Here is a 24,806-nt window from a genome sequence, read left to right as displayed (position 1 = left end):
TAAAGAATTAGAGGAAAACACAAACAAACAAGTGAAGGAACTGAGCAAAACCAACCAGGATCTAAAAACAGAAGTAGAAACAACTAAGAAATCACAAAGGGAGACAACTTTGAAGATAGAAAACCTTGGGAAGAAATCATGGCCCATAGATACAAATATCAACAACAGAATACAAGAGATAAAAGAAAGAATCTCAGATGCTGAAGATGCCATAGAAACCATTGACTCAACAACAGTCAAAGAAAATGCAAAATGCAAAAAAGCTTGTAACCCAAAACATCCAGGTAATCCAGGACACAATGAGAAGACCAAACCTAAGGATTATAGGTATAAATGAGAGTAAAGATTTACAACTTAAAGGGCCAGCAAATATCTTCAATAAAATTATGGAAGAAAACTTCCCTAACCTAAAGAAAGATATGCTCATGAATATACAAGAAGCCTACAGAACTCCAAACAGACTGAACCAGAACAGAAATACCTCATGTCACATAATAATCAAAACCCCAAATGTACTAAACAAAGAAAGAATATTAAAAGCAGTAAGAGAAAAAAACTAAGTAACATATAAAGGAAGACCTATCAGAATTAAACCAGACTTCTCACCAGAGACCATGAAAGATAGAAGATCCTGGGCAGATCTCATATAGACTCTAAGAGAACACAAATGCCAGCCAAGACTACTATACCCAGTAAAACTCTCAATCACCATAGATGGAGAAACCAAGATACCCTATGATAAAACCAAATTTACACAATATAGTTCCACAAACCCAGTCCTACAAAGGATATTAGGTGGAAAACACCAATACAAGGAGGGAAACTATACCCTGGAAAAAGCAAGATAGTAACCTTCTTCCATCAAACCCAAAAGAAGATAACCACTCAAATATAAAAATAACATCAAAAATAACAGGAAGTAATAATCACTATTCCTTAATATCTGTTAACATCAATGGACTCAATTCCCCAATACAAAAGATATAGACTAACAGACTGGATACATAAACAGGACCCTACATTTAGCTGCATACAGGAAACACACCTCAGTGTCAAAGACAAACACTACCTCAGAGTAAAAGGCTGGAGATCAATTTTACAAGCAAATGGTCTTAAGAAACAAGCCAGAGTAGCCATTCTAATATCAGATAAAATTGACTTTCAACCTAAAGTCATCAAAAGAGACACAGAAAGACACTTCTTACTGGTCAAAGGAAAAATCCACCAAGAAGAGCTCTCAATTCTGAACATCTATGCTCCAAATGCAAGGGCGCCCTCATTCATACAACAAACTTTACTAAAGCTCAAAACACACATTGTACCTAACACAATAATTGTGGGTGACTTCAACACTCCACTCTCCTCAATAGACTGATTGGGAAAACAGAAACTAAATAGGAACACAGTGAAACTAATTGAAGCTATGGACCAACTGGATTTAACATATATGTATATACCTTTTTCTCAGCACCTCATGGTACCTTCTCCAAAATCAACCATATAATTGGTCACAAGACAGACCTCAACAAATATAAGAAGATCGAAATAATCCCATGCCTCCTATCAGATCACTATGGAGTAAGAGTGATCTTCAATAGCAACAAAAAACAACAGAAAGCCCACATACACATGGAAGCTGAACAATACTCTACTCAATGATACCTTGGTCAAGGAAGAAATAAAGAAAGAAATCAAAGACTTTTTAGAATTTAATGAAAATGAAGGCCCAACATACCCAAATCTATGGGACACAATGAAAGCAGTGCTAAGAGGAAAACTCATAGCCCTGAGTGCCTCCAAAAAGAAAATAGAGAGAGCATACACTAGTAGCTTAAGGGCACAACTGAAAGCCCTGGAACAAAAAGAAGCGAATTCACCCAGGAGGAGTAGAAGGCAGGAAATCATCAAACTCGGGGCTGAAATCAGTCAAGTGGAAACAAAGAGAACCATACAAAGAATCAACAAATCCAGGAGCTGGTTCTTTGAGAAAATCAACAAGATAGATAAACCCTTAGCCAGACTAACCAAAGGGCACAGAGACAGTATCCAGATTAACAAACTTAGAAATGAAAAGGGAGATATAACAACATAAACTGAGGAATTTCAAAAAATCTTCAGATCCTACTACAAAAGCCTATACTCAACACACCTGGAAAATCTGGAGGAAATGGACAATTTCCTAGAAAGATACCAAATACCAAAATTAAATCAAATAGATCATCTAAACAGTCCCATAACCCCTAAAGAAATAGAAGGGGTCATAGAAAGTCTTCCAACTAAAAAAAACACAGGACCAGATGGTTTTAGTGCAGAATTCTATCAGACCTTCAAAGAAGACCTAACACCAATACTCTTCAAACTATTCCACAAAATAGAAACAGAAGGAACACTACCCAACTCGTTCTACGAACCCACAATTATGCTGATACCAAAATCACACAAAAATCCAACAAAGAAAGAGAACTTCAGGCCATTTTCTTTTATGAATATCAATGCAAAAATATTCAATAAAATTCTTGCCAACCGAATCCAAGAACACATCAAAAAGATCATTCACCATGATCAAGTAGGCTTCATCCCAGGGATGCAGGGATGGTTCAATAAACGGAAATCCATCAATGCAATCCACTAAACAAACTCAAAGAATAAAACCACATGGTCGTTTCATTAGATGCTAAAAAAGCATTTGATAAAATTCAGCATCCTTTCATGCTAAAAGTCTTGGAAAGAACAGGAATTCAAGGCCCATACCTAAATATATAAAAGCAATATACAGCAAACCGAAAGCCAGCATCAACCTAAATGGAGAGAAACTTGAAGCAATCCCATTAAAATTAGGGACTAGACAAGGCTGCCCCCTCTCTCCATATCTTTTCAATATAGTACTTGAAGTTCTAGCTAGAGAAATTAGACACCATAAGGAGGTCAAAGGGATATAAATTGGAAAGGAAGAAGTCAAGCCATCACTATTTGCAGATGATATGATAGTATACTTAAGTGACCCTCCCCCCCAAAAAATCCACCAGAGAACTCCTACAGCTAATAAAAACTTCAGCAAAGTGGCCCGTTATAAAATCAATGCAAGCAAATCAGTAGTAGCCTTCCTATACTCAAAGGATAGGCAGGTTGAGAAAGAAATTAGGGAAATGACCCCCTTCACAATAGCCACAAACAATATAAAGTATCTTGGGGTGACTCTAACCAAACAAATGAAAGATCTATATGACAAGAACTTCAGGTCTCTGAAGAAGGAAATTGAAGATCTCAGAAAATGGAAAAATCTTCCATGCTCATGGATTGCCAAGATTAATACAGTAAAAATGGCCATCTTGCCAAAAGCAATATACAGATTCATTGCAATCCCCATCAAGATCCCAACTCAGTTCTTTATAGAGTTAGAAAGAGCAATTCTCAAATTCATCTGAAATAACAAAAAACCCAAGATAGCTAAAACTATTCCCAACAGTAAAAGAACTTCTGGGGGAATCACTATCCTGGACCTCAAACAGTTCTATAGAGCAATAGTGTTTAAAACTGCATGGTATTGGTACAGTGACATGCAGGTAGATCAATGGAATAGGATTGAAGTCCCAGAAATGAACCCACACACCTATGGTCCCTTGATCTTCAACAAAGGAGCAGAAACCATCCAGTGGAAAAAAAGATAGCCTTTTCAACAAATGGTGCTGGCTCAACTGGAGGTCAGCATGCAGAAGAATGTGAATTGATCCATTCTTATAACCTTGTACTAAGCCCAACTCCAAGTGGATCAAGGACCTCCACATAAAACCAGACACACTGAAAGTAATAGAAAAGGAACTGGGGAAGACCCTTGAGGACATGGGCATAGGGGAAAAGTTCCTGAACAGATCATCAATAGCTTATGCTCTAAGATCAAGAATTGACAAATGGGACCTCATAAAATTGCAGTTTCTGTAAGGCAAAAGGACACTGTCAAAAGGACTAAATGACAACCAACAAATTGGGAAAAGGTCTTCACCAACCCTACATCTGACAGAGGGCTAATATCCAATATATACAAAGAACTAAAGAAGTTTGACTCCAGAGAACCAAATAACCCTATTAAAAAATGAGGTACAGAGAGCTAAACAAAGAATTTTCAGCTGAAGAACTTCAAATGGCTGAGAAGCACCATAAGAAATGTTCAACATCATTAGTAATTAAGGAAATGCAAATCAAAACAACCCTGAGATTTCACATCACACCAGTCAGAATGGCTAAGATTAAATTCTCAGGAGGCAGCAGGTGTTAGTGAGGATGTGGAGAAAGAGGAACACTCCTCCACTGCTGGTGGGAATGCAAGTTGGTACAACCACTCTGGAAATCAGTCTGGAGGTTCCTCAGAAAACTGGGCATGACACTTCTACCACTCCTGGGCATATACCCAGAGGATTCCCCCGCATGCAATAAGGACACATGCTCCACTATGTTCATAGCAGCCTTATTTATAATAGCCAGAAACTGGAAAGAACCCAGATGTCCCTCAATGGAGGACTGGATACAGAAAATGTGGCATATTTACACAATGGAATATTACTCAGCAATTAAAAACAATGAATTCATGAAATTCTTAGGCAAATGGTTGGAACTGGAAAATATCATCCTAAGTGAGATAACTCATTCACAAAAGAACACACATGGAATGCAGTCACTGATAACCCAAGCTCTGAATACCCAAGACACAACTCACATATCAAATCATTCCCAAGAAGAAGGAAGGAGAGGGCCCTGGTCCTGGAAAGGCTTGATGCAGCAATGTAGGGGAATACCAGGACAGAGAAGTGGGATGGGGTTGATTAGGGAATGGGCAGAGTGAAGAGGGCTCATGGGATTTATGGGGAGGGGGGAACCAGGAAAGGAAAAATCATATGGAATGCAAACAAAGAATATAGAAAATTAAAAAAAAAAAAGAAGTAGAAGCACTTAGAAGGTAGAGGCAGATTTAGAAGTTCACGGTCTGGGCTACATAGCAAGTCTAGAATCCAACCAGGTGTATATGAAACCCTGTTTCCAAAAAGAGTCCCATGAAGTTTTAGTAAACTGCATGGTCACTGGCTGGTTCACTCACAAGACAAGGGCAGATGTGAAGTATGCTGATAGAAGCTTCAGTGTGTAATAGCAAGACACGTTAAGGTGATTACTGCTACAGGCCAGACAATAATAACGAAAGCTTTAATGTAATGTTAAGACAATGATAGGAGAAGCTTCAGGAGCTATGAATCCCCATAGACTAGCCAGATCAATGAACCAACCACCTGCAAAATCATCTGGAAAATAGCGTGAAGATATCACCAAGTTATGCATCGCTTGCTTCACAGGGTGGACCCTAAGCCGCGGGGGAACAGGCTGCTTTAGTCCTATTTCCCATGGTGTTATAAAATAACCCCAACAAAGGCAAGTCAGGGAGCCAGTGTTTATGTTGATTAAGAGAGAGTACACTCCATTACAGCAGGGAAGTCCAGGACCCTGAAGCAGCTTCCTACATTGCACACATAGTCAGGGAGAGAGGAGCAATAAATGCCTATGCTCTGATGTCTCCTTTTTATGCCTCCCAGAACGCAAGCCCAGGGGACGGTTCCAACTGAATTAACCTACACAAGGTTTCCTCTCCCAGACATTCCCAGAGGATAACCTAATTCCTCACAGTTGTGCCTGTGGGCCTGCCTCCTAGATCTAGGTGATTCTAGAGCCTGTCAAGTTGACCACCAACACCAACCATAGCACATGCTTTTGCCAACAAGAGCAAAAATTGCTTGAAAAAGATCCAAGTGCACACAACACTGAAGCTACAGGCCCTCTTAACATCCCAGATCACATAGGGTGTCAACTAGCAGAGTGACTGGCTCGGGTTTGTTGCCTATCTTGAACTTGGAAAGAATGTCCATGCCAGCAAGGCCCTGATGGCCGACCGCCAGCAGGATCAAGAAGCAGGCCAGGCTGTAGCTCCTGCCCCAGCTCAGGTTCCCAGGGGTGTATCGGTTGACTGAAGGTCCCCATAGTAAAGGTAGCTATCTACCTTGTGAGAACAGAAGCACTGGTGTAGCTGAACTGTCCTCTACTTTAGCAAGGGGTTATTTAATGGAATATGGGCACCTTACCAGTAGCTACACCACTGAAGAAAATGTTTCTCCCTCCCCCATTCATCATTAACTGCCTATAGATTCTCAGGTAGGAGTGGGGTCTTCTCAAGCAGGAGTGGGCTCTTGTAAGCCCCTCCTCACACTGTGGAGTCTTTTAAACGACTAGGTAGCTTCCACTGCAGGAAAAGTCCCATTATCTGTAGTAAAGAAAAATGCAAGTTCTTGAACATTCAATATATGGTACGATTTCTTAGAGGCATTTCTTTTTTTATATGTATGACTGTTTTGCCTGCATGTATACATACATGTATATGTACCCCATGGTGCCTGAGAAAGTCAGAAGAGGGCAACAGATTCCTTGGAGTTAGGGGAACTGAACCCAGGTCCTATGCAAGAACAAGTGCTCTATCAAGCTGAGCCATCTGTTTGTCTCTAATTATCTATTTTTTGAAACAGAATATGCATTACGTGCATGTTTAAATGTCATGTTTAAGTCTAAAAAGAAGGAAATCTATAGAAGGTAAAGAAGAAGGTAGAGAAGGAAAACATAGTATTGTATTTAAATAGCATGATATGCATGTATATATGTGCATATAAGTATATATATATATGTGTGTGTGCCTTAGGAAAAGGCAGCTAATCTTCTACACAGTAGTCCACTGTAGTCCTCATAGTGTTATACTGGCATTTGGCATTTTATGTTTTCAAGAGTTTTCTTTTTTTTTTAATTCAGAAAATAAATGATTGTCATGTGAGAGTAGACAGCTAACACAGGGGGTGGGGGGGCAGTGAAAACCAGGGGCCTGAGCACTGCTCGGACCACAGAGAATATCTCCATCAGGAAGCTGAGAGAGGGACCTGTGTGCTGGCAGCTAAAAGCCCATTGGGGTTGAAAACTCCAGAACTCGCAGATGACGGGGTGTGGCTAATGGCCTTGAGGGTCAGGCAAACTTTAACTGAGCAGTTTCTTGAGCACAAGGTCAGACTCTGAAATGAGGACACCAAGGTGGCAGGGCAGCAAGTCCCCAAGAAGTGTTTCAGGCTGAGGAAACTGGAGCACGCTGTAATCTAAAGCTGGAGAGGCAACACACTGATAAAAGCCAAGAACTCAGAGAGGAGAGGGCGTGACTGCTGCTCTGTCAAATGCTTGTAAGATTCTCTTTAAGAGAAACTAACACCATCTATACCTAGATTTTTCAGTTTGACTTCAACTCAGACACGTACTTGTCTGCACTTTTTACACTTGATCACAGACTCAGAGTCAAGGGCTTTTGTGAGTACTTTTAATTCCAAACTTTGGCATTTTTAGACAATAACAGGAACCGGAAATCAATGGCTGGGCAGGCTGTCTGAGGTGTGACGCACATTACTGGTCCAACAGCTGTAGTGGGCGTTGCCTTGGGTCTTTATAAAATGCAACCTTCTAACGCTGGATCAAACAACCTTGGCAGTTCAAAGTGACAGTAAGGGTTAGAATAAACCACAACTAAATCCGTTAGCAATAACACAACCCCACCCGAAGGTGTCTGCTAGCACACTAAGAGAGAGAGCATCTTGGTGGTTTGTGTACACACCTCTCCGCTATAGGAGCTAAACCTGTTTCTCTGCAAGTCCTCCAAACATACACAAAATAAAGCTGTGGCTTTTCAACATCTGTTTAGTTGTTAATACGTGAATAATGCAAGATAGATTTTTATCCTTTGTTTCCTTCCTTACCATCAGTCAGAATCTAACAACCTTCCCACGTGGTTAGGAAGCACGTGTTTAAATGACCTCAGCCTAAAACAGGAAGAACCCATCAAGTGCAGAGGAGGACATGCTGGGACAATGAAAGGCAGAAATGCTTTGCACATCTAACAGGACATGGTTTTGCATCACTCAGAAGACTTGATTTAAATTGTCATTTGGGACTGTATGTGGTATTGGTAAAAGATGGTCTATTTAATATAAACCAAACTTCTTCACTGTTTTGCACACCAGACTAAGTTGCCGCTACGACTCTCTTGTCTACTAGACTATATGACAACACCTTGTGGCTTAGCTGGGTGCCGCATGCCTTTAACCCAGCATTAGAGAGGCAAAAACAGGTGAGTTAGAGGCCCCTCCCCGGGCTACACACTGAAACACTGGCTCAAATGTTTTTTAAAGTCTCCTGCTAATAACAGCTGCCCAAATTTCCTGTCTGTTACGAAATACAATGCGGCAGCGACAGAGTAAGGTGGGCACATGCCACAGTGTCCCCCTGAGACTCGTGCCATGTGACACACCTAGTAGAAAGGAGGTTTATTGTGGGGGAAGGGAAGGGAACAGGGACCTGGAGAAGGGATAAAGGCAGAAGAAGGGGGATAGAGGGGGACAGAAAGAGAAAGGGGCCAGCTGGGAACACATGGGAGGAGAGAAAGGAGAGAGAGATGAGAGAGGGAGGGAGGGAGGGAGGGAGGGAGGGAGGGAGGGAGGGAGGGAGGGAGAGGAGAAGGGTGGTGTAGCAAGCAGTCCTTTCATACACTTCCTTGCAGCAGAGCAGGTAGAACTGGCAGCAGGTGATGACGCAAGCTGTTGCTAGACCACTGTTGGGAGGAGCCTAGTAGAATTGTCTGTAAGCCAACAATGCCAAATATATTTGGTAAGTATATGGATGACATACTGAGCGTGTAATAAGATAATGAAAAAGGGTTTGGAAGCTTAAGATAGAGAAGGTTGTGGAGAGCCCTGGGTAAGATTGAGGGGGGGGGGGGCGGGCATTAGATGTCACTTCTATGACTGTAAGTTTCTCCAGACATCACCGCACCTGCATGTGTTTTCTACTGGCACATTTATCTTACTCCAATTGTCTTTAATGGGACTTTTTCCTTTTCTCAGATTACAGGTGTTGTGGAGAACACAGAAGAGATCTTAGAAAATCTTTTGTTCTAGAGATTAGCAGCATGACTGGTGATCAGACAAAAGTTTATGAGAGGAAGAGTACCTGTGTATGATGCACACTGATGTGTGTGGCATGAGGCTCCAAGGTATTTAAAACAAAGCGCTCTTTCAGATAGCGTGCATGTACGCCAGACTCTCTTACTTCCTCTCCTTGTTTTTCCATTTTGTTTTCTCTTTTTGGAACAGAGTCTCACTACGCCACCCTGGCTGACTGGTCACTTGCTATGCAAACCAGACTGGCCTTGAAAACTCGAGAGACCTACCTGCTTCTGTGTTTTCTTCCTTTTGGAAAATAGTCACTTGGTCACTGCCAAATGTCTTTCCTTGACTCTAGGCTGCAAAACAGCTGAGGTCTTGAGTGGTAATCACGAGGGCAGTGCCAAGGCCAAAGGCAAATCCAGGGTGAACTCACTGGAGCAGCAGGGAGAAGGAGGAGGAACTGAGAGGCTTACAACGGAATGACCCCAAATCTTTGTGACATGATCTTTGAGATGCGCCGTGGTTTAGCAATGAGAGCAGGCAGAGTTTGTCTCCCAGATCCGTCCCGGAAGTACCAAACACAAGCCAGAAAGAAAGAGGGTCTAGAATTTTTAGATCAGGGTAGCTTACCTGATCTTTCTCTGCCACAGAGACAGCATGTCTAAAAGGCACGACAAAGGCAGGCATTCTTTCTTCAGGTTGGTGTCTGGAGTTTCCTGCAGTCCCGTCTCCACCCATGTGTGGCACCCACTGCCATGTGCTTGGATCATTTAAACAAAATGCTATGTTGTCTTTGCTGTACCAAGGATGGGCTAAGTGCAGGAAAACACAACTGTGGATGATATTGTGGGGTGTGTGTGTGTGTGTGTGTGTGTGTGTGAATTCAGTAAAACAGGAGTTTAATGAACAATGAGGTACAATATTAGCCCGTTTAAAAATTATATAAAACGACAAGGCTGCCAATGTACCTCAGTGTAGAATACTTGCTCAGCATGTGTAAAATCCAGTGTTCCAGTGTTTAATCCTAAATGCATGTGTGGGGCGCACACACACACACACACACACACACACACTATGGATTAGTTAGAAAAGCAGAATATATTCCACACTCAGGAAGGAAGATGGCAAGTAATGGTGAGATGCATGGTATGGTTTCTCCAGCAAGCCAACCTTAGCTTAATGAACCAAGTACAGCCAAGCGAAACCAGAAAACCAGCAAATAACACAGATGACGTGAATTTGAACCAAAACTTCAAAGGTCAGTAGAGAGAAAGGCCCATATTTGAACATCAAGATGGAGGAAGATCTGAGAGGGTCTGCCTGCAGACACTGAGATACAGGGCAGTTGGCACAAGTCTCCTGACAGAGCAGTCAGACTGAAAATGATACATTTACCAATACTAGGGGAAACAGAAAAAAACGCGTCAGACATAGAAAGAAGATGAGTTTATTTTGGGACACATTGAACTGATCCCTCTGTGGTTAAATGAACCCCGTGCCCCCAGGAGTGCAGGTGCTGCAGACCTAGTCCCTCATGAGTTAGGAGGTGGAGCCGAGAGAAAGGTAATTATATCCTAGAGAACTATACTTCCCACGTGAATTAATGCTGTCTCATGGGGGGTTGGTCAGGTCTCATGGGAAAGGATTAGTTCTTCTGACTTCTTCACAAGCAGCCGTGTCCCTCTCACTTCCCTTCTGTGTTACCACAGAGCCAGGAGTCCTCAAGAGGACATCAGAGCTGTGTTGTGTAGACCCTTCGCTACCAGAGTCCAACCAAATAAAGCCCCTTAGAAGTCATCTAGCATCTGACATTTTGTTTTAGCAGAACAAAATTGATAAGACAAATTCAGTAGGTCCAGAATTAAGCTTGCATACATGAAAACCAGGCACAGAGCACAGTGGTTATAGCCTACTGGTATGAGACAGCACCTCTGCATCTTCAAAGAATGTGAGCTGCTCCACTGGGCTTGGTCCTGACAAGGTGATTTCACACACAATTCATTCATAAATGTTCATCGTGTATTTGACCTTCGATGACAAGACACACTTTTATTTCTTGTCTGACGTCTAAGTCAAACTAAAAATGTTTGGTAGCGCCCCACTGTCTGTGTAGGTGGTAAAAGCCATGTCATGAGCACAATTCCCAAATTAGCACAAAGCAGCCACCTCTGTTTTCCCTATGGAAAAGGCAGTTGGATCTGCCTTGGAGGCATTTACTTAGCCTAAGATCTTGCAAGGATTTAAATGTGTGCAACCCTGGTGTAGGACTGGAGACTTGGGAAGTGCAGCACATGAGCCTGGTTAGCCAGATGTTTCTCTTGGGACTTTCCATTGTATGCACAATACAGGGACAGGGACAGTGGTGACAGGAGGCTGGCACCTCACCACAAGATTCAGAAGTGAAGGGGTAGCTGCGAGCCTCCTCCTGTGCTTCCTGCTATTTGCACACTCCCCCCTCCCCCTGCCCCCCCTCATCCCCCAGCCTCCCACCCCCTCCACCGGCCTCCTGTAGGGTCTGTGAGTCTGATATCTTTTCTGCAAGTTTCCTTTTCTTCAATTAGTCGATTGCTCTCTGCCTCTTTTGATAAGAAACCTGGCAAAACATCAGGGTACATTAAGTCATTCAATCAATAAGAAAATACAGAGTATTTATTTTCCCAGTAAATCTCCAATTGGAAAAATGATTGCTATTAAAGCCGCCGAGTATGGCAGAGGAGACCTCAACCATGACTTCTTTCAAAAGGAACTTTATTAGCTTATCTCCAGCTCACAGCTCGCCACATTCCTTCCTGTCAGTCTGCCTCTACCCTTTACAGTAAGTCAGGCATAGCCAGGAAGGCTTCTAGTAAAGCTTATCGAGTTAGTAGGGGAAGCAATTCCTCTAAATTCTTTAATTTTGTTTAAAATCATAAAAGATTTATTTCTGTGGATGTGAGAATCCACTTAGAAAAGAGATCTTAAATATCCAAGAAACGTATGCTGGGTGGCTGTCAGGGGCACAGCCGAGAACCGGGTGTTGGGGACGGTCCCTTTCGTGGTTTGTTGTAGTGTGCTCAGTGTGATAGGACTTCACAAGTGCCTGTCCTCACAAGGCTTACATTCCAGAAGAGGAGACAGGGAGGAGAGATATCAAAATAGCAGCAAGTTGTGGCATAGATGAAGGATACTAAGAGCTCAGATAGTGGCTAACAGGGACTCTGCGCCTCCACCCTCCACCCACAAATACATTGCTTAAGAAAGAAAGACACATCTAATGTGTTGGGACCCAGAGCAAGAGAAGGAGCGTCTGAATAAGAAAGGGGTGGAAGTCAGTTGTATAAGCTGGGGGACTTTGGTCTCCTGATTGAGCCTGATTGAGCCCATTTTCCATTACATGTGCACTGCGTGTGACCTGTCCCACCAACTGCTGTGATGAATGCAAGCATTGGTGTTTGGAAGATATAACAATGTGTCCCCGGTGCACAGAATAAGTGAATGAGTAGTAGCTATTATGGAAGAACCATTCTTTATTCCAAAAGGAAAGTCAACAAGTGTGAAAGCCTTAGGCAGGCAAGATCCTCGGCACATCAAACTGAAGTAAGTTTATGGTGTGGGCAAAGCAGGAAAAAGACCTTAAGTGGTAGAACACAAGACTGGGAACAGGATCAGACAATGCAGAGCCTTGTAGTTCTTAGCAAAGTCTTTGGATTTTCTTCTCCTAAGAATGTAAGCAGGAGACAAATGTGACTGGATTTATGCTGGAAGTCATCATTTCCTCTGCTTTGGGGCAAGTGGGTGTAGAAGCGGCTGTGTGAGTGGAGTACCAGCTAGAGGAACGATGTTCCGTTTTCAGAGGGAGAGATGGTAGTGGCTTTGGCCAAGAAGGAAAGAGTATATGTACTTGGTAACATTGTGAATTAGTTGAGTATGAGGAAAAGTGGGTGGGGGGAGACAGAGCTGCACAAACATACAAACACACAAAACAGGAAAGAAAACAAGAAAAACCATACTCTTCCTTGAGCAACAAAGAAAACATTAAGATAAAACAAAATTCAGCTCACACGTGGCTCTCCAAGTCATGTCCTCTAGCATGGACTCCACCCACTTCCAACAAGGGTAATTTGTACAGAAGCAGTACATACATTAATAGCAGACCAACTCTTAACTACAGCCTAAGCAACTTGATAAATAAAATGGAACTAGATATAGATTGAAGAAGGTTCGTAAGGGCAAAACAATTTAAAGTTGGGGTTTCTGTTGCTTCTTCTTTCATTTTATTTGTTTGGTGTGTGTGTGTGTGTGTGTGTGTGTGTGTGTGTGACTTGTAGGAGTCAGATCTCTCCTACCATGTGGGATCCGGGGACTGAAGTCAGGTCATTTGGCTTGGTAGCAAATGCCTTCACTTCTTGAGCCATCCAGCCTGGATTCTTCCTATTTGAAATGTGTTAGCAGAGATTGCAGACTAGAAGTTTATTGCTTACTACTTACCTCCTATACATCCATTTTGATAATCTTAGTGATTCGTCTGGAGATGCTTTTGAGTGCTAACACAATGCAATAATATCCACAAAATGGAAGGGGAAGGGGCTTGTTGGTGCACACAGATAATCTCAGCCTTCTATAAGACATCACACTCAGGAACAGGCCAAGCTACAGAGAGATTTCTGTGCCAGTCTAGTGAACTTAGTAAGAGCCAGTCTGTAAAAATTAAAAGCAGAGAGAAGGGGATATGGCTCTTCAACTCAGCACTTCCTGACTTCCATGCAGGGGGCACTGGATTTGATCCTCATGTTGACTTCCACACATAAAGGGCATCTTTACTGGTACCTTTCCAGATTGTTTTCTCTTCCCATATTGGGTTTGCTCAGGCCTCCAGACAAGGGTATTTGTAAGAGACAAGAGTGACAGCCTAGCCTTCCTCTAGGTCTCAGTGACAAGGCTCTAGCAATGTCCGTTGAGTGCACTTGCCAGTTGTCTTCTAGAAACCATGATTGGAATAATGAAGTGCCTTTCTAATAGTGAAGGATCAGTATTTCCCTTAAATTTTATTGGATGCATTTTTTTTTTTTTTGTAGCTAGTAAGCTAATGGTACGTTTTCAGTATTTGGTTCCCTGGGATTGAACTCGGGTCTTCAGGCTTGGAGGCAGGTGTCCCACCTGCTGAGCCAAGCCTGAATTAAGGCACTTGCTTTGTCTGGCCATTCATCCTCCATGGCATATGATATCAAGAAGGGCCCTGCAGGATTCCTATAGGATGTGCTTTTATACTCTCCAATCTCCAGAGCCACAAACTAAGTAAACCTCTCTTCACTACAAATTACCCTGTTAGCCTACAAAAGAAACAACTGAACTAACACACACAGTTTTGACAAATTAACCATATTATTTATAGGATTACTGGGAAGGTTAGAATCAGCACTATACCATCCTTAAAGCGTTCAAGCTTAAACAATGACAGTGTCCGGTATTCAGAAAACATTAGACATGTTCTATCCATCGAAACAAAGCTAACATAAGAAAAGTAGGTCACAGAACACAGTCCAGCTCAGACTTGGCATCAAATGACCCAATGTTTCTTTCTCCACATAATCGCGATGTTCTAATCAGTCTGTGTCTCTGACCTTTCAGTCAGCAGGCAGCCTATTATTACTTAGTGGCTGATGAATCCAGAGTCAACATTTGGAAGCTGAAGAATGCCCATCTTCTTTCAAAATCTTTTGGCTTTTAAAAAGCTGAGCACAGCAAAGAGCTTTGCCAGCAGTCAGCTTCTTCATGCAAATGAACTAATCCATAAACAGGAGAGACTTAAAGAATGAAGAAAACTGGAGAACGGTAAGTTAGTTTTATATGGTAAATAGATTTAAATACAGTAAATGTATTTATTGACACCCCAGATTTAAAAGTAGAAAAACTGAAAGTTCAAAAACCAGCCTGGAAAACAAAGGGAAATAATAAGATTGTCTCAAAATAGAAGAGATTAAAAAAAAAGGGAGGGGGAGTCTGTAAACCTGAGAGAAGGGCTGATTTCCTTTTTCTATGATGTTTTAATGTATAGACCTTAAGTAAAAAACTAACTGTACTCCATTGAAAATCTACCAGAAATGATAATCAACTATGACTATAATTTAGTAAAAAAAAAATCTATGTGTGGATTTTCAGCCTTTTGATTTATTTATATTTGGGGGGGGGGTAAGAATGGAGCTAAGGACCGTTTCTTTCCTTCATGAAGATTGCATTCATTTACACTAGCAATCTGAAGTGTTAAATATGTTATTTAATATATCATCTGATTCCTGAAATTTACCTCAGTCTTAAAAAAATCTACATTATTCATTTGTGTGTTGTATATGCGTGTATTATATAGGTGCACACATATCATGGCACACGAATGCAGGTGAGAAGGCTGTCCGTGGAGTGGAACATCTGAGAGTGGAACTCAGTTCATCTTCTGGCTTAATGACAAGTGCCTTCTCCCCCTGACTCATTCCACTGGTCCTTTCTTCACCTTTCCAACACATTCACCAGTCTTCTAAATTAATATATAAATTCTATAGAGATAAAGTACCAAGACACATTAGGAATACTTGTAAAACCTTTCACTACTGCAACCTTGACACTGTATTTAATTCCAATTGTACTTATATAAAGGAGGGCTAGAGAGATGACTCCGTGGATAAGAGAAATGTCTGCTCTACCAGAGGTCCTGAGTTCAATTCCCAGCAACCACATGGTGACTCACAACCATCTGTAATGGGATCTGATGTCCTCTTCTGGTGTGTCTGAAGACAATGACAGTGTACTCACATTCATAAAATAAAGAAATCTTTAAAAAACAAAAGGAAGAAAATAGTTACATAAAGGAATAGGTACCTTCCACAGGAGAATTCATTTAGTTAAATAATAAATTGCCTCTTTGGAAAATTGGATCCAGAGCTCTGAACCAGTCCCAAGAACCGAAGGCTTCTTAAGAATTTAGCACCTTCTGTTAATGAGAATGAGAAGGAGTGCAGAGGGCTTAACATGCAGGTGCAAGTGTGCACATAGAAACCAAAACGGCAAAAATAATTTTAGAATCAGTGCCCGGCATGATTCAAATAATCTTTGCTGAGAGATTAACATACTGTGAGAAAATGAAACAATGAAAAACATCTTATTCAATATTCATTCCTGTTTTAAGGGGTTTTTTATTTCCATTTTTACTTTTTTACTAGGGAGGCTGGACCCTGCATGGCCTGGGAGGAGCAAGACAACCTGTGGGAGCCGATTCTCTCCTTCCATCATGTGAGGTCCAGGTATCAGTCCTGAATTGTCTTCTGACATCAACACAGGAGCCACAGCAGGAGGGAACACACACACACACACACACACACACAAATGTAATAAAATTTTAAATAGAAAAAACCCATGACAGCACTGTTACTACTAGCAATATTTTAAGGAATTACTTAATTATTAAGTGAAAGTACCAATGTAAGGTAGAACTCTATTATTCTATTAGTCATAGTATTCTATTATTCTAAGTACTCAAGGCAGACAAGCTTTCCAATGTCTCCGTGGTATTTTAACCTGAGATGTGTATGAGCAGATCATACTCATATTTAAATAAATAAGTGTGTATCTTTACATGCTTCTGAATACTACATGTATATATGTATATAGCACGCATAAATACATGTTTATAGTATACATATATGTATATTCTTGCATACATGCATATATATATGTATATACATACATATATATCACTTGGTATATCAACCAAGTAATATGTAGATATGTTAAGAGAAAAGCACAGTAGATATCTCTTTGATCTGGAATAATTCAGTTTCATGAGGAATCCTGTGTATGCACATTTGTGTACATGTGGCTATGTGTATGCATCACTGACAGCCTCAGGATGGATATAAAACACATTATCTGATCATTTAACTCCTGGAAAGATGGTTATATGACAGCGTACCAGAGACTTTATAGAAATAAAGTCTTTTGAAGAACTCTAAGTAAATTGTATTTTAAAAGTTACTAAATGATATAACATTAGTTTGTTTCAATATCAAAAATGCTATAAGGGTATTCGAAACTGTATAACTTTGTTAAGACTGGCCAGAGAGATGGCTCAGTGGTTAAAAACACTGACTGCTCTTTATAAATCTCTGACTGAGATTTTATAACTTGGTGACTTTTGTGAAATCTACTTTTGATAACGCATGTCCTTCACTTTTATGGGCATTTTTCTTGCCCCCTGCCCTACTGTGCGCGTTGAGACATGGTCTGTTGTGCCGCCCCCTAGCCTTCCAGCCTTCACTCCCCTCCCCCCACCTAAGGGCTGGGGCTAGAGTGGTGCACTGTAAGGCACAGCTGTGTGTGTTTGTCAGTTGATGAATGCAAAATAAAACATGAGCATGCCCAGGACACTTAAGTAAGCAAGACAAATTTAAAGAGGAAACCAAACTTGAACATACTCCAGTGGGTATTTTTCCAGCAATGGTGTGAATTTTACGTGTAGTTCACAGTAAGCAAGAACTTACTGGAGACATAATATTAGGAATCATCTTCTATGCCCAATGAAGGACGTTCTGTAGTAAATGTTAAGTCCAAGTGGTTGAACCTGTTCTTGCACTGTAACTAGGGAAAGAAATTTCTCTTTTAGTTATAGAGTGCCCAATTTTGCATGAAATTTAATCTGAATTCAACCAGAAATCATAATACCTTGTTTTCCCTAGTGTTCATTTTAAAATGTTAATTAATTAATAAGAATAATTCTAAGTGTTTTATATGCATTAATTAACAAATTACAACCAGTTATAATCATTAACCTTATTTCACAAAGAAGGAAAATGAGACACGATTTTATGATGAAGTAATTTGACAAAGTTCACCCAACTTACAAGTCAGGCTTCTGGGATTCAGACACAGGCAAACCTGTTCAAATATTTCCAGCACTCCATATTACCTTTTGAAGAACTCTAAGTAAATTGTATTTTAAAAGTTACTAAATGATATAACATTAGTTTGTTTCAATATCAAAAATGCTATAAGGGTATTCGAAACTGTATAACTTTGTTAAGACTGGTCGGAGAGATGGCTCGGTGGTTAAAAACACTGACTGCTCTTCCAGAGGTCCTGAGTTCAAATCCCAGCAACCACATGGTGGCTCACTACCATCTGTAATGAGATCTGATGCCCTCTTCTGGTGTGTCCGAAGACAGCTACAGTGTACTTACATATGATAAATAAATAGATTTAAAAAATAACTTTGTTAAGAATAAAATGTTTGGACTGCTGGAGCTTGAGAGATGGCTCACCAGTTAAGAGAGGGCGTAGCTCTTGCAGAGTTCAGTTCCTGAAACACATACAAACTCCTCATGACTGCCCGTAACTCCAGGACCTGGCGTCCTCCTCCCGCCTCTTCCAGCACCTGTGGTCATTTGCGCACACACACAACCACAATAAACAGAAAATGTTTTGATTACAATAACTTTACTTAGTGCCTCCCTCCCCATAACTCAGATTCTTTGCCTTGATACTGGAGTGCCACATCCTGAGTATCACACTTAATACAAATACATTCTTTTGAAAGGAAATAGCGATGATTTTTGAGAAACTAATTAGAATGAATTGCTTCTGGTTTACTTAAAGAGGCTACTATGACACGACCCTTTAATTCTGTTTATGCATTCTGAAGCAAAGACCCACCAGGCAAATTAAGTAGTGAATAACTTAAGATTTATTCATTTTTGTTAGAAAATGAGGTTATGTGAACTATTGTTCTGGTTTGTTTCTGCCAGCTAATAAAAAATTCAGTTCAGAAGAGGAATAAATTGTTGGGACATAAATCTATGACTGGAGTGTTTATGTCTACTGTACAAAACAAAATCCATCTACAAGGTGAGAAATAATTGAAAAGTCACAAAACAAGGTTATTTTAGTTTTTTTTTTAATGAAATGAAATAAAACTCATTAGGACAATGTCTTACCTTTACTTTTATTTCTTTTTAAATTTGTTTTTTATTGGTTGATTGATTGTCAGGCTGACCTCACTTGGAACTTGCTGCAGACTGGATTAGCTTCCATCTTGTAGTGATCCTCCTGTCTCAGTATAGACTACACCACGACACCTGGCTACCTGGAGTTTTTGGACCATTGGGAAGTAATAACCATTATGAAGACACAGTTTGGAAAAAAAATCTAGTTCTTTTACTCTCTCTCTCTCTCTCTGTCTCATAATTTAGATGGCTATATTTGGTTTTAGCATACAAAGTAATAGTTTCATCATATTTTTTATACATGCATGTTATTATACTTGTTCTAAGAGAAAGACTTTAAGTTAATGATAGTGTTAGAAAAGGATTGTTCTTTAACTCTATCTAATTAAATGATGGGGTACTTTCCTTTGTGATTGCTTTGGGCTCTAATTACCCATCACTATTTCTCTGAACTTACACTAGATCAAACAAACTTTGATCAGATTTCTAGTTGTCATGTATACATTTTACTAGAAAGAGGTGGAGAAGTTATTGTCAGTCAGAAGTTATCTATTATCATTCACACACTGTAATTTGTAATCAGAAGCATTGACACGGCCTGTGTGGGGCATCATGGTATCCTGAAGTTGAGAACTCCAAGCCTCAGAACTTTCAGTAAAGGGTGCCAACAAACATCGGGGTCTATACTGAGCTGCAGCTCTGTGTTATTTGCTTTTCTGTTGCTGTGATAAAACTCTATGGCCAAGGCAACTCATAAAACTGTTTAATTGGGCTTATGATTTCAAAGGGTTGGGATAGCTGAGGGCTCACAGAGGGAACGGTAAGAATGGTAAGAGTCTTTAAATTCCTTAAAGTCTGCCCCAGTGACATACTTCCTCCAACAAGGCCACACCTCCTAAACGTTCCAAACAGTTCCACCAACTAAGAACCTAGTATTCTAGCACATGAGTCAGTAGGGGCACTTCTCATTCAAACCAACATAAGGTCCCAGTGTTTAGCAGGCAAATAGACTAGGAAAATCACTTATTAAGAAATATATTTTATAGACTAGGGAGATGGGTCAGTTGGTAAAGTACCTGCCGTGCAAGCACAACAACTTAAGTTCAGATGCCCAGCAGCCATGCAGAAAGCTAGGCGTGGGGGTTAGCTAGGCAAAAAGCTAAGACATGTGCACTTTACATGTGCACACATCACACAGGTGCACAATACCACACACACACACATAAAGAAGAAAGGAAAAGAGTGTGCTTTATGATAATGGCATAGATGTGTGAAGACACCATGATGAAGCTCATTGTTATGTATAATAACCAAAAAGGTAATTAAAGAGAACAGAAAGGAAATATAGATTATTTTGCCTAAGGGAAAGGAAGAGGTTGTATAAGAATTGGATACTGAGCTGGAGAGATGATCAACGCTTAAAGAGCATATATCAATCTTCTGGAGGACCTAAATTCAGTTCCCAGCACCCACATGGGCAGCTCACAACCACCCGTAACAGCAGCTCCAGGAGAGTCTGATCCCCCGGGCCTTCTCTAGCACCATACTCATATGCACATGCCATAAAGGAATATAACAAGTATACATCATTAGAAATAACAAAGTAAATCTTAAAAGAAAAAAAAAAGAACATTAAAGGCAAGTTCTAGGGACAGGCAAAGTTAGTGGTGAAATAAATGCCAAGCTAGTAGCTTAAGAAAACTTTATTTAAAAAGTAGTAAAGCTAGTAGTTTCATTATTTATAGTAAAAGCCATGGACTTTATCTATGTCTACCAAAAAAACTCCACATATACTTAAGTTTATAGAGATTCTAATATAGACTTCCACCTTACTCCACCAGATGAGAGAAAAGGAGTGAGCCATCATCTTGTGAGGAAAACAGACACAGCATGAATAAGAGATCCAGAATTTGCCCCCACATAAACGCTTGAAATGTTTTGTTGTTGTTATTGTTCTGTTTTCAAGATGAACTTTCTCTGTGTAGCCTTGACTATCCTGTAGACCAGGCTGGCTGTGAACTCAAAAGACTCACCTACTTCTGCCTCCCCAGTGCTGGGATTGAAGGTGTGTGCCACCACCACCACCCATCTAAAAACAAATCCAAACTCTTGATTATCAATCATCAACATTCAACCTTTTTTATCATGTAAACAAAAGGAATGAAATCTGAAAATCAGACAAATTATAGAGAAACATCAGTGAATAAGAAAGGGTTTCCTTTATAAAAGGAGCTGGAGGGACTGGAGAGGTTGCTCAGAGGCAATGCGCACTTGCTGCTTTTGTAGAGGACCTGTGTTCAACTCCAAGCACCAAGATGGCAGCTGTCAAACATATGAAACTCCAGTGTTGGGGTCTCATGCCCTCTTTGGGCCTGCTCAGGCTCAAGGCACACATGTGGTGCATCCACACACATAAAATAAAATTTGAAGGGGTTGGAGAAAGGTCAAGACTAGCTCTGTAGCAGAGAGCATCCTTCTGATGATGCAAAGCTACAGCAAAGGCATTCCTGAGCAAGAACCCGCACCATTCCCACAGGGAGGGAGAGGAATATCCTTCAGTATGCTTGCTCATATTTGGATTCCTCGGGAACTAGAATAATGCTGAAATCTGAGTGCCCCGGGCTATGACCCCACGTGCAATGTGCAAGCAAATGTTTCTCCTTGAACTTTAGTCATCCACTGGGAGTTCTCTATACAGTTTTCAGTCTAGCTCTTCTCGTTTTGGTCAATGAGTGGGTTTAGATTCAATCTATAAATATGCTTTGGGAATCATACATCGTTACCCATAAGCTATGTCAAAAGTATTGAGAACAATTAGTGTAACTATTCCCTTGAACTCAGCCTTTTAAAGATATATATTCTTTGTCTACTCTTCCTTCTGTAACTCCTCCATACTGGCGCATATAAATATTACCGTATTGAACAAACAACAAATATGCTCATGCTTTCTCCCAGTTGTGCATATTTATTCATGAAAACAATATCTTATAATCCAGTAATGGGGATGGAAAATTCTAAAGACTTAGCAAAAATAAAATATTAAATAATATAGTTTATAGGATCTAAAAGATTGGGAATAATTATGATACAAAGCACAAAGAAGTGGAGGATAGAAAACCCTGCCACTAATCTGGTTTCATTACTGTGTATAGTGACACTTCAAGCCTACTTTTGACCTCTATGAACCTATTTTAAGAATGTTTGGCGTGGCTGGAGAGATGGCTCAGAGGTTAAGAGCACTGACTGCTCTTCTGAAGGTCCTGAGTTCAAATCCCAGCAACCACATAGTGACTCACAACCATCTGTTATGGGATCTGATGCTCTCTTCTGGTGGGTCTGAAGACAGCTACAATGTACTTACATACAATAAATAAATAAATCTTTTTTAAAATGTTTGATAGAGCTGGAGAAATTGCTCAATAGCTAAGAACACTGTCTACTTTCCCCTAGGGCCTAGGTTTGAGTCCCAGCATCCTCATGGAAGCTCACCACCATCCGTAATTCCAGCCCAAGAAGACCTCCGCAGGCACCTCACACATATGGGGCACATACATATGTGCAAGCAAAACACTCATACATACTAAATAAAAATAAAAATTTAAATTATCAAGAAATACGGGTGTGAATAAATGCTAGGATGCTTGTGTGTTCTAGACATGGCGGGGTGCTGTACCTGTCAAATCTCAACAGTACAGATGAATGAACAAGACCACACAGGACCACACAGCCAGGCATATCAACATGGAGATCTCACAAAGCCCCGCCCATAGCTGAAGAGCTACAGCAGTCAATGGATGCTGAGAGAAGAAGAATGACTTTTCCTCAGTGATCAGCTCCCTCAGAGGTTAGCCAAAACCAAGCAACCAGCTCTAAATGCACAACTGCGCACACACGTGTATACACACACACACACGTATACACACATGCACACTACTAAATATAGAATATAGGATATAAAATTTGTGTTTTATATGGCCTTCATTTTATCTATGTACAGAAGTGATACCACAAACTGATTCTTTGAGAGTGGTTAGTTATTGCAGCAAATAAAAATCTTACACAGTTCCTTAAGGATTTTTTCTTTTTTAAATTATTTTTGGTGTGTATGTGTGTATGTATGTGCATGCATGTGCATAATTATGTGTATATGTGTACATGTGCATGCAGGTGTGTGTGTGTGTGTGTGTGTGTGTGTGTGTGTGTGTAAAGACCTGAGGTCATCATCAGCTCCCTTCCTTTATGGATCTTCACCATTTAGTGAGACAAGGTCTCTCACTAAACCTGGAGTTCACCAACTAAGCGGATTGGCTGACCAATGATGTCCAGGGACCTGCCTGTCTCTGTCCCACAACACCAAGGTGCACAATTGCACCTGGTGGGTGCTGGGAATCCAAACCAGACACTACCTATCTCCCCGGCCTTTGAAATCTCAAGAATTTCCGATTTAAGATCTGTATTCGTTAAAGCTGGGTTTAACCCTCCATAAAAGCCTTAGAGATTTATTTTGGTCTCATAAATGACCATGAAGTGTTTCACAGGAAGCACACTGGAAAAAAACAAGAAAACACTATGCCTTGTGTACTCCAGACCCCATGATCCACCCATGTTTTCAAGACTCCAGACTCTATCCACGTTCTCCGAACCCCAGGTTCCATTCATCCTGATGTCTGTCCTCTTAGACCTCAACATGGTGGTCCCAAGATGTCTGTATCACTCTTTATGGGAGCAGAATAAGACAAGGATCAGAGATCTAGAGAGACAGGACTAGAGGAAGGTGTAGAGAGCCTCTTCTGAAGCAGGGTCAGAGCCATTGCCACAAGACGTTTAGATTCATGTGGTGTGTTAATTATGCCTTTTGCAAGCTGCATCTAGCTTTTTGCAAATAAATTGGGGCCCTGAATCTAGGGGACTGACTGGAGAGTGGGCATGATCAATTACTGCAGCTTCTTGACATTGTTATTTAAAGTTAGAACTGTTTCCTTCTTGAATGGGTGGACAGAGAACAGGCTGACGAATCTGTCAGGAATGTGAAGATGAAATGATTCTCTTCTGTGGCTGTTTTACTTGTCTCTCCCCACTGTGGTGCTAGGGATGGAACCCAGGGTCTCACACATCTATGCAAGGCCCTCACTCCTTAGCCACATCCTCAGTACTATCATCACCTTTTGTGTTTTGTAAATTAGTAAATGAAACAATTCCATTCTGCAATTTCACTTGCAAGGCCTCAGAAGTTGCTTGTATTCTAACAAGTTCTGAGCTAACAAACTAAAACCGAAACAACTCATCTTGGATTCTTAAGAGAAGAAAGGCCACAGGGCAAACTGCTACCTCCAAACTAGAGATTCAAGACCAACAGAAACAGAATCACAATCTATGAGAAAGAAAGCACCATGGGAAACAACTCTTACAGCTCTGGAGGCTCTGGAGTACAGCTGCCTGCTCTGAACTCTGAGGCAGTCCCTCCCAGCTGCCCTGTGTCATGGCAGACCTCTATGGTGACAGTAAGTGTGGGAGCCAGCAAGAACATCACCAAAGCAAAAGTCAGAGAGATTGGGTAGGCTCAGGCTTTTATAAAGTACCTTTGTAAGGACTCATCCAGCAGGGTTCCCTCCCCAGGGCAAGGTCTCCATGGTCTAAGATTCTCCCACTAGGTCACACCTCTTTAGCTTCCACCATCATCCCAGGGCCCAAGTCTCTAACTACACATATTAAAAGGGAAAGAGCAAGTTTTAAGTGATAAAGCAGGTATCAGAAGCAGACGGGGCAGGAGTGGAGGAATTACCAGATAAAGAACTTAAAGCAATGCAGACACCAAAGGCTCCAATGAGTAACTCACACA

General features: G+C 40.9%; 1 long non-coding RNA gene across 1 annotated transcript; it reads left to right on the top strand.

Annotated features, from left to right (window-relative positions):
* The first annotated feature begins 7,916 nt into the window (after nt 1-7,916).
* LOC127682771 (uncharacterized) lies at nt 7,917-22,955 on the top strand. The gene is made up of 7 exons (XR_007977421.1): nt 7,917-8,188; nt 8,618-8,724; nt 8,961-9,109; nt 14,610-14,813; nt 16,193-16,273; nt 18,770-18,869; nt 19,012-22,955. It is a non-coding gene; the product is annotated as an uncharacterized LOC127682771 (long non-coding RNA).
* The last annotated feature ends 1,851 nt before the right edge of the window (nt 22,956-24,806 follow it).

The sequence above is a fragment of the Apodemus sylvaticus genome, chromosome 4 (genome assembly GCF_947179515.1).
Source record: "Apodemus sylvaticus chromosome 4, mApoSyl1.1, whole genome shotgun sequence".
NCBI classification, from domain to species: Eukaryota; Metazoa; Chordata; class Mammalia; order Rodentia; family Muridae; genus Apodemus; species Apodemus sylvaticus.
The sequence above is the reverse complement of the archived record's forward strand: the minus strand, read 5'-3'. Positions and strand labels throughout refer to the sequence as shown.